Below are 11388 nucleotides of genomic sequence, written 5' to 3'. Positions count from 1 at the left end.
TATTTTCATTCTATTTTTCTCCTTGAATTAACCTTTTAGTAATCTATTCTTATATTATTCTTCAAGTAATTTATCTATACTATAACATTATTTTCCTGACCTATTATAATTTACCCTATGTAGATATTCTCATAACTTTCTGAAAAATGCAAGAAACTTAACATGACTTAATTTCATTCATTTTCTCTTGTCCTTTTTGAAGTTTTGCCATTTATTTTATTGCTGTGTAAGTTATAATTGCACAGGACATTGTGCTATTACATTTTTTATTGAAGAATAGAATACATAAGGGTGCATAAGATGCTCTGATCTTAGGTTTTCACCTTGATTTTATACACAGAAACATACACATGTGCACCCACACATATATATTATATATATGTTATGTATATATCATGTTATTTTTTTGTGACCAAGCATTTTTTTAATTTTTTGTGATTCTTGTTGTTGTTGTTTTTTTTTCAGCGTTCCAAAATTCATTGTTTATGCATCACACCTAGTGCTCCATGCAATAAGTGCCCTCCTTAATACCCACCACCAGGCTCACCCAACCCCCCACCCCCCACCCCTCCAAAATCCTCAGTTTGTTTCTCAGAGTCCACAGTCTCTCGTGGTTTGTCTCTCCCTCTGATTTCCCCCAACTCACTTCTCCTCACCTTCTCCCAATGTCTTCTGTGTTATTCCTTATGTTCCACAAGTATATGAAACCGTATAATAATTGACTCTCTCTGCTTGACTTATTTCATTCAGCATAATCTCCTCAAGTCCCATCCATGTTGATACAAAAGTTGGGTATTCATCCTTTCTGATGGAGGCATAGTACTCCATTGTGTATATGGACCATATCTTCTTTATCCATTCGTCTGTTGAAGGGTCTTGGCTCTTTCCACAGTTTGACAACTGTGGCCATTGTTGCTATGAATATTGGGGTACAGATGGCCCTTCTTTTCACTACATCTGTATCTTTGGGGTAAATACATATATATAACATATATGTATGTTATATAAACATATAACATATGTGTATATATATAGAGAGGTGTTATTGCGTACATCAGTAGTTCACTCTTTGTAATCACTGTGAAGTGTTTCACTGTATAGATATATCTTGATTTTTATCCATTCTTTTGTTAATGAGCTTTTGGTTTTTGTCTATTATAAACAATTGATAGCATTTATATACATGTCTTTTTGTGAACATATTTACTCATTTTTTTTTCATTGATACATGCTCAGAACAGAAATTGCTAAATCATAACATCGGTGTGCTTTAGTATGGGGAGAAAAATGGCAAACTTTTTAGTAGTATATACATTATGCTCACATCAGCAATGGGATAGTTTTATTTCTACATTCTTGCTGTAATGTGGTTTTAGCAGTTCTGGTGAGTGTATAACAGTATTTCATTGCATTTTTTTTTTAAGATTTTATCTATTTATTTGACAGACAGAGATCACAAGTAGGCAGAGAGGCAGGCAGACAGAGAGAGAAGGAAGCAGACTCCTTGCTGAGCAAACAGCCCGATGCGGAGCTCGATCCCAGGACCCTGAGATCATGGCCTGAATCAAAGGCAGAGGCTTAACCCACTGAGCCACCCAGACACCCCTCATTGCATTTTCAATTTGTGTTTCTATATTAGTTTTCTATTGTTGCTCAAATAAGTTACAATACAATTAGTAGTTTAAAAAACTCTCACAAGTTTATTATCTTGCAGTTTTGTAGGTTGGCACTGACATGGTCTTACCAGGCTTAGGTGAAACCGTCAGCTCCATTCCTTTCCTGAGAAAATATCCAGAGGACAATCTATTTCTTAGTCTTTTGCAGAACCTAGAAGACATGCAAATTACAGGCTCATGGTCATCTCCTTTCCCCTTGAAAGTGAGCAACTTTACAACTCGGACCATACTGCAGTCACGTCTCTTATTCACCCACTCAGCATGGCCATATTTAAGTTTTGTGTTTCCTTCCAAGTTTGTTTATCTTCAGCCTGAATAACTTCCCTTAATGTATCTTCTGCTGTGGATCTTTTCATAATGGATTGTCTGAGCTGTTGTTTGCATACCATATTTGTGTTACCTTAATTTCTGAAGGGTATTTTTGCTAGCTGTAGAATTTGTGTTTACTAATTTATTTTTATTTCTTTTTAGAATGCTAATGCTAATATTTTCTTAGGCGTTCATGCTGTTTGTTGAAAATCGTTTATCACGTAGTATTTATTTATCACGTAGTATTGATTCTTTGAGGTTAACATTTCTCTTTTCTCTATTTTTTTTTTTTAAGACTTTTTTATTTATCCATTTGACAGACAGAGCTCACAAGCAGGCAGAGAGGCAGGCAGAGAGAGAAGAGGAAGCAGGCTCCCCGCCAAACAGAGAGCCCGAGGCAGGCCTCAAACCCAGGACCCTGGGACCACGACCGGAGCCGAAGGCAGGCTTCAATCCACTGAGCCATCCAGGTGCCCCTCTATTGTTTTTGTTTTTGTTTTTTTTTCCTGTTTCAGTTGGCTTTAGCAATGTACCTAAGGTTGCATTCTTTCTAATTATTCTGCTTGAAGTTTGCAAAACTTCTGGATTCCTGGATTGACAAATACCTTCCATCAATTTTGAAAAAGTCTTGTGTATATTTCTTTAAATATATTTAAATATATTATATTATATTAAATATATTTCTTTAAATATTATATTTCTTTAAATATTGCTTCTGTCTCATTTTCTCTCTTTTTTTCTTCTGGAATTCCAATTAAATACATGTTAGACCATTTGACTGAGTCCAGCACCATATCTCTTAGGCTTGGATCTTTCTAGCCTTTTCTCCGTTTCAGGTGAAACACACTCTTATAACCATTCAATATGTTTACTAATTCTATCTTCTGTTTTGTTTAGTCTCCTTTGAAGCCCTTCCACTGAGTTCTTAATTTTAGGTTCTGTATTTTTTTAGTTCTAGGATGTCCATTCAATTTTATTTTTTATATAAATTTCAATTCCTTGTTGAAATTCTCAATATGTCCATTTACGTTGTATATTTTTCCTCTATTTTAAAAATATGTCAGTCATAATTCTTTTAAAATATCTGACTGTTAAATACAGTATCTGGATTACTCTTGGAACTGCTTCTACTTTTTTTCTTTTAATTATTAGTCATTTTTTCCCCAGGTATTCACATTTCCACAAATTTTTATTAATGATAAAAGAACTATAAATCTTCAAGTGACATGCAATTTATTTCCTAAAGTAGGACTTTTGCTCTCAAACCCTCTCTATTTCTTCCTTGTATATGAAAAAAACAGGCTACAGGTGATAAATCGTTCACTGAATTAAACGAACGAACTCACAATTACAATGTACAAAATCCATACCACTGTCAGTGTTAGTCATTTTGCTTTTTAAACCTTCTGAAGAAAATGAGGACCAAAGGAACTTCAAACTCAAATTGTGAAGAGATTTATAGATATAAAATTGAGACACTTACTTTTCAGATTCTACTAGGATAATGAAATAGTAGATATTCAGAAATATCTTATGACAAGAGCTGTTACCTATCTAGGAACATCACTAATGGGTTACCTTGTTAACTGCAAAATGTGCTTAACGTTTGTGTAAAAGATCATAAATCTAGATCTCCCATATTTCTCAAGTTTTCATCCTTCCCTTTTATAAGGACTACAAGGATGCAATAATCATGTAAATTTCTCTTTGCTTTTTTTTTTCATTAGTCATTTTTAAATAGTTGAATATTTTAAACATTTTTCCTGTTTATAAATATGTTTTCTAAGTCAAGCCACTGATCTTCAATATGTCTTAGTTTTCTTATCTGTGTCATGAAAAAAAAAAATCAAACTACAAAAATTTTAGGTCTTTGGCTTGGAGAATACGTTATTTCTAATGTGTTAAAATGGGATATTTGATAGGACTCAGGCTTAAATTTAAAATCACCCACAGCTTACTCTACTTGATAACTTTCAATATTTTTTGAATTTTTGATTCAATTTTTGATAATTAGTTGGTGTCCAGAGGTTAGTGGTCTGAAGTCCTAGGGGTAAATCTCATTATTATGATGGTGGATCATATTCCAAGGGAGTGTGGTTTTTCATTGCTCTGAGAATTTCTACATTCCTGAATACACACCTAAAACCAAAACTAAATCCCAGGATGCTTTTAGTTGTTGAATATATTTCAAATGCTGTATTTCTAAATTTTGAGTCAAGGCAACACCCTCTAAATATACTCCTTTTACTTTTATACTATACTTTCCTGATAACAAATTGTTTGTCACACTCCTGTTTTGTTTCTTCTTAAATAACTTATGCTTTCACTCAAACTTATGGTCATTAGCTGTACAATTATTCCTGTAATAAGGTATTATCTGTACTATATTGGAATGAGCTATAAGGAAAGATCATATATCTCTCCACTCCCCTTGAATTTGGCAATGATTTGGTTCTGCAAACAAATTTGACATTGATGCTTCTTATTAGCTGGGTCAACTGAGAGTGGTAAATCTCCATGATTGTCATGTGAAGAGAGATAATATGTATTAACTTATACAAATTTATAGCTTTTCCATCTATGTCACAATGTGAATTTCATCTTTGCACCTTTGGCTTTTCATTTGACTGCCCATCCATTGTTCCCTAAGAGAAAGTCTGCTCTTGCCAGCTTATCATCTAAGGTTTTGGTGACAGAAAGTAGAAAATGTAAGGAGGAAAAGATAAGATCAAAGAAAGGGTTGGAAAGACTATAATAGTATTATTTGTTGGAATATTTCCCAGGCCTTCTTTATTGTAGAAAATGGGAATAGAAAACAGAGGAATAAGAGGGAGTAAAGTTTTGTTCTTTCAAAACAAAGAATAGAGAAAGTAAACCATACAAAACCACCACAAAAAAAGTCAACAAAAATCCAGAAATCGTTAACTTCATCTATTATAGTAAAAACAAAACAAAACAAAAAACTGAGACAAAGAGTATCCAAAAGTGAGCAGCGTTAAGTGAAAATTTTGAGGATGTGAGAAAGTTCAGGTGTGTGAGAGAGTGTAGAAGGAGAGAAATGGGATTATAGAGCTTTCATTTTGGGTCATGAGTTAGATATCTTTTACTATTTTTATATAAATTCACTTCAAGTTTTTTTTTAAGATTTTATTTGACATTTTATTTGTTTATTTTGCGCATGAGAGTGCAAGCAGGGGAAGGGACAGAGTGAGAAGAAGCAGCAGAATCCCTGCTGAGCCAGGGGCTCAATTCCAGGACCCCAGGACCATGGCCTGAGCCGAAGGCAGATCCCCAACCGACTGAGCCACCCAGTTCCCCCTACACTTCAAGATGTTTAATTATTTATTGTTGGTAACTTGTCTGTGTTTTTAATTGTATCACTAAAGTGAGCCTAAACCACACAGCAGTCCTCTAAGACTTGAATACATCATCACTGCTTTTCCTGTTGCCAAATTCAGTGGTTTCTCTTTCTGTTCTCATATTTCTTAGTCTCCTGGCAAAATTCGGCAGGATTCACCACTCCCTCTTTCTGGAACACGGTTCTCTATCAGTTCCTAGCACACCATTTTCTTCTAGTTTTTCTTCCAACTCTGGCTGCTCTTCCCCTCTCCCTGATGGTCTCTCAGGATCAGTACTTACTAGGTCTCTTCTCTGCCTCTATACCTCTTCTCCTGATCTGTGGCTTTAGAGACCATCTGTAGTTGGATGAATCCCAAATTTATATCTGTAGTCCAGAATCAGATAATTGTACCCTTGAAAACTTCCTCAGGGGACACCTGGGTGGCTCAGTCAGTTGAGCCGCTGCCTTCGGCTCAGGTCATGATCCCAGGGTCCTGGAATCGAGTCCTGCATCGGGCTCCTTGTCCAGCAGGGAGCCTGCTTCTCTCTCTGCCTCTGCCTGCCACTCTGCCTGCTTGTGCTCTCTATAAATAAATAAATAATATATAAATAATAATAAATAAAAAATTAATAAATAATAAATAAATAAATAAATAAAAACTTTAAAAAAAAAGAAAAGAAAGAAAACTTCCTCAGATGTCAGACTAGAGTCTCAAAATTAAAATTCTAAAGTAAAATTTCTGCTTTTACCCATAAAGCCTCATCTACTGTATTTTCACAAGTGGCATTATCATTCAGTCAGTTCCAAAATATATATTCCTGAGAATTATTCTTTTCTTTCTTTTTTTTACTTTGCTCCCCACATACAATCCATCAATTCTTCCTCCAAAGTATCTCTCACATCTGTACCCTTCTTTCCCTCTTCCCCAGCATGGCCCCCAGTCAACTCTTCACGTTTCCACAGTCTTCCTCTATCACTTTTATTCAACTGCATTCCAAACAATTATAGAACAATATATCTTTAATATTCTTAGTTTATTAATCCTTTCATGAAAAATCTGCACAATCACCACAGAGGAACCCACTGCAGCATCTTTACTCCTTCCTTTGTCCAATCTCTGACTCACTTTTTGCTGGCACCCAAATTGGCTTTTGTAGTCCCCCTGACTTTCTTCATTCTGTTCTTGCATTCCCTTCACTGTTTTCTTGGTATCTTTTTCTTCTCATATAGGCCATATCTTGTGAGTCTTTGTTTGGGTTCATTTTTCTTTGCATAATTCAAGGAATCATAAATCATGCCAAACCCAGTTGTCTTGCCACCACCAAAATGGGTTCTGAATTCCAATACAAATATGACATCTGGTGTGGTCTTGAACATTTTGTCTAGTTTTCCCCGAATTTCTGTCTTAGGTATTGTTTCCTTTCCAGGGTGAAGGACATCAGTGACCATCTGTTTCTGCTCAAGTAGTCAGTTGGTTATGAACTTCCTGGTCCAGAGAGTTACTGTGTCATTCATGATGGTTCATGATGGTGGCTGAACTTCAAGCAGCTGGAGAGGAAAAGAGAACCACCATCTGCCCTGGAATAATATTTTTAAAAAACCACATGCACACAAATTGGACCATATGATATCCTAGCAAAATTTCCCCGTAGCTGCTTCTTTTTTTTTTTTTTTTTTAAGATTTCATTTATTTATTTGACAGACAGAGATCACAAGCAGGCAGAGAGGCAGGCAGAGAGAGAGAGGAGGAAGCAGGCTCCCCGCTGAGCAGAGAGCCCGATGCGGGGCTCGATCCCAGGACCCTGGGATCATGACCGGAGCCGAAGGCAGAGGCTTTAACCCACTGAGCCACCCAGGTGCCCCTCCCCGTAGCTTCTTATTTTCACTTAGAGAAAATCTGAAATTCTTTTTTTTTTTTTTTTAAAGATTTTATTTGTTTATTCGACAGACAAAAATCACAAGTAGGCAGAGAGGCAGGCGGGCGGGGGTGGGGGGGGTGGGGAGAGACAAGCTCCCCGCGGAGCAGAGATCCCGATGTGGGACTTGATCCCAGGACCCTGGGATCATGACCTGAGCTGAAGGCAGAGGTTTTAACCCACTGAACCACCCAGGTGCCCCCTAGAATTTCTGATATTGGCATACAGGACCCTAAATCATCTTGCTGATCTTAACTTGTTCAGTCTTCATGTTATTTTCCCTCTGTCTACAATCTAACTACCTGGACGTTGGTTACTTCTTAAAATGTGCTATTTCTCCTGTTGGTGCATTTGAAAATACAGTTTTTGCTCTCATAAAAACTTTTCATTTTTAATTCTTGTTGGACAGTCGTCAAATAACTGGACTAAAGTGAAATATCACCTTTGACCTTCTGTGATAAAAATGACCTCCTTCTACTCTCTTTCAGGATATCTCTGTCCTTCACGGCATTTGAGCATTTACAACTGATATATTGTTTTATTCCTGATTGAATGGGAAGGTCCAAACAAGAAGGGAGTTTGTTTTACTTACTAAGCAAACTGCTTGGCACAAAGAAGTCATGCAATAAATATTAAATAACCTTTAAAATAAATTTATTTCCTTTGGTCTACATTAGGGGGTGTTTGATGGGTCAACATACAGGTTTCTAAAATAGATTTTGGGGGGGCAGGGCAGATGGAGAGCAAAAGAGAAAATCTTTTTTTTTTTTTTTTTTTTTAAGATTTTATTTATCCATTTGACAGACAGAGATCACAAGCAGGCAGAGAGGCAGGCAGAGAGAGAGAGGGAGGAAGCAGGCTCCCTGTTGAGCAGAGAGCCCGATGCAGGGCTCGATCCCAGGACCCCGAGATCATGACCCGAGCTGAAGGCAGAGGCTTTAACCCACTGAGCCACCCAGGTGCCCTGCAAAAGAGAAAATCTTAAATAGGCTCCACACCCAGCATGTAACTTGATGGGGGGCTGATCGTACAACCCTAAGATCATAACCTGAACTGAAATCAAGAGTTGGACACTTAACCAACGGAGCCACCCAGGTGCCCCTCTTTTCTGTTGTTTTGTTGTTATTGGTTTGTTGTTGTTGTTGTTGTGATTAAAATAGGCTCTGTGGAGCCCAAAATGGGTCTTGAACTCATGCCACTAAGGTCAAGACCAGAGCTGAGATCAAGAATCTGATGCTTTAACTGACTGAGTCACCCAGGTACCCCTAAAATAGATACTTTTTTAAGAGCATAGTCTTTTACAGAACTGGTTAATTACTCTTGTGACTACTACAACCTCTTAGGTAGTATGAATTCTCTTCCAGCCACTGCATGAAACTCTTTTAGATGCTCTTTGTCATTAACTATAGTATTATTTCTATTTCCATTTAATTAAAAACAGAAAATAAAGCTTGGAAAAGTGAAGTTCAACCTTCTGGATTTGATTAGGAAAACAGAGTTGCATAATGCCATAAAATCTCATAATATTTGCCTTTTTCATCCTTGAGACAAGCTGCTATTTAAGCAATTATCCAGGGATCATGATAACTGAATTTTTTCATTTCTTTTGGTGGTCTCCCATGGTGTTCAACTGTAGAGCTCATCACTCCCTACCATAGCAGTCCACATCCAAGGATCATGAGGATGTAGAAACAGTCTCTAATCTCCGAATTTTCTACCTTCCATAACTTATATAGGAACTGAGGTTGATTTGCTTATCATTTAAGTCTCTTCGATCACCTTTGATTTCATAATGGGGAAAATTTTTAAAAAGGACTAATTCTACCACTTAATCTTGTTTTCAAAAAATTAAGTTAATATTCTTACTTCACAATGATTAATGTGTCTAGCGAGCCTTTCAACATTTTCTGGTCAACACATTTTAATTACATAAGCACATTGTTTTCTCATTTTAGAAAATCCTAAATTCTCATTCCACTTTAGAAAATGGAATAGCCAACTAGGAAGGGTTAGTCTCATTGTTTGATGTTGCACTTTTTTCTCATCTGATGAACAGAACCTAAGAATTTAATGTGAAGTGAGTTTAGTGTTTTCCTAAGCAGTCAGTGGTTAGTTGAGAAGCTCTGAGAGGGAGGGTGTTTGTTAACATTTCCATCTTTTCTTGTGCTAAATAGCACCCCACTGAATGGAGCAGCTGCCTACTACAACAGTAGGATGAAGCTCATGGTCTGTAAAGCAAACCCCATGAATTTCTTTAAAATAAAGAGAGTATGTATATAGTCACACCAGTGCATTAACTAAATTCAAAATATTAATTATTAAAATGTTCTTTTTTTTTGCAGATTTTATTTATTTATTTGACAGACAGAGATCACAAGTAGGCAGAGAGAGGAAGCAGGCTCCCTGTTGAGCAGAGAGCCTGATGTGGGGCTTGATTCTAGGACCCTGGGATCATGACCTGAGCCAAAGGCAAAGGCTTTAACCCACTGAGCCACCCATGTGCCCCTATTAAACTGTTCTTAAATTAAATAAGAACACACCAAACATTTTTTTAATGGAGTTCAGCTAAATCTTTAAGATAGGATTTGAAACTGAGTTCTTCCTTGATTTCAGTGAATCACTTCATCTTTTCTACAAGTTTTCATTGACAAAATAGGAAGACGTAATATTTCTTTTAAATGAGCCAAATTAGACAACTTGAAAGTAATTAAGACACTTTGAGTTTCTTTGTGGTTTTTAAGAATTAGGTTTTATAGTTTTATTCATATTTTATATAGTAGCTAATCTTCACAGATGAACCATACCTTTCTGGCATTCATTCCCTTGTGTGTTCTCCTCTGCTACCTTAGGTCTGGGCCAACTATGTAACTTTCTCATTTTTAACCAATATAATGTGGGGGAATGATGCTGTGTGATCACATCTCCTGTGTGATCAGGAGACAAGAAGCCTTGCATCTTCTGCCTAAGTTTTTTAGAACATTCCCTTCGGGAGAATTTAGCTAATGATATGTAATAATTCTTTTTTTTTTTTTTTAAGATTTATTTATTTATTTATTTGACAGAGAGAGATCACAAGTAGGCAGAGAGGCAGGCAAAGAGAGAGAGAGAGAGGGAAGCAGGCTCCCCGCCTAGCAGAGAGCCCGATGCGGGACTCGATCCCAGGACCCCGAGATCACGACCCAAGCCGAAGGCAGCGGCCCAACCCACTGAGCCACTCAGGCGCCCCTGATATGTAATAATTCTTACTAGTCTAAAACCGTCATGCTGTGAGGAGGGTAATGCTGGATATCTGGATATGTCACTTAGAAAGAGAATGCCTGGCCAGCCATCAACTCTTCCAGCTATCCTAGCTCTGATCCAGACATCTGAGTGAGGGAGAGGACTTGGATGTTTAATGCAGCACAACTTTCAAATAGCTCCATGCCACACCCCCCACCTGCATGTAACATTATGGGAGACCTCTAGTTAGAAGCAGCGAGCTGAGCCCAGTCAACCCTCCAACTGTGAAAGATAATAATAAATTTTTGTGTAAGTTTCTACATTTGAGATGGTTTATTATATAAAGAATGGATAACTTGAACACCTTGTTACTAAAACTGAAATTAATGATAGTTTTTCAAAAACCACCTATTGCAAATAGACCTAAGTAAATAGCAATTAGAAATGTATTTCATCATACCTCTAAAGTTACACACATTTTTGGTCTCAGGGTAATAAAGTACAGATAGAATGTGCATATGTAGTCCAGGGAGGAACAAGGACATAAAAATAAATCTTATTTCATAAATAATTCAGAGAAAAATCAACAAACATACTAAAATTTAAGAGAAAAGAAAACCTATTGGATTTTTCACTCCGCTTGGCTGCCAGAGAAAAAGACATTTTCTTATGCTTTCCTTTTTCTACTTAGGAGTTTGTGAGAGGCTATTTGATTTACAGCAGGGAGATATAATTAAATAAATGTGCCTGAATATCAAGAATGAACAGATGCCCTTTAGCATTCACTGTTTCTAAGATTACAAGTAACTGTGGTAGCACAATAGTAGATTACACATTCCTCTGTGGAGGCATTGCACACACAGTCTTAAAAGAAAAATTTTCTTCTGTTCAGGAGTGATTTTCTTATACAAAATAACAAGTGACAGAA

The 11388-nt window shown here is 36.7% G+C and overlaps 1 pseudogene across 1 annotated transcript; it reads right to left on the bottom strand.

Annotated features, from left to right (window-relative positions):
* Positions 1 to 6447: 6447 nt before the first annotated feature.
* LOC308339210 (small ribosomal subunit protein eS24-like) lies at positions 6448 to 6840 on the bottom strand (annotated as a pseudogene). The gene has a single exon. The product of its transcript is annotated as a small ribosomal subunit protein eS24-like (transcript).
* Positions 6841 to 11388: the final 4548 nt, after the last annotated feature.

The sequence above is a fragment of the Martes martes genome (genome assembly GCF_963455335.1).
Source record: "Martes martes genome assembly, chromosome: 2".
Taxonomy (NCBI): domain Eukaryota; kingdom Metazoa; phylum Chordata; class Mammalia; order Carnivora; family Mustelidae; genus Martes; species Martes martes.
This window is presented reverse-complemented; position numbering and strand designations above follow the sequence as displayed.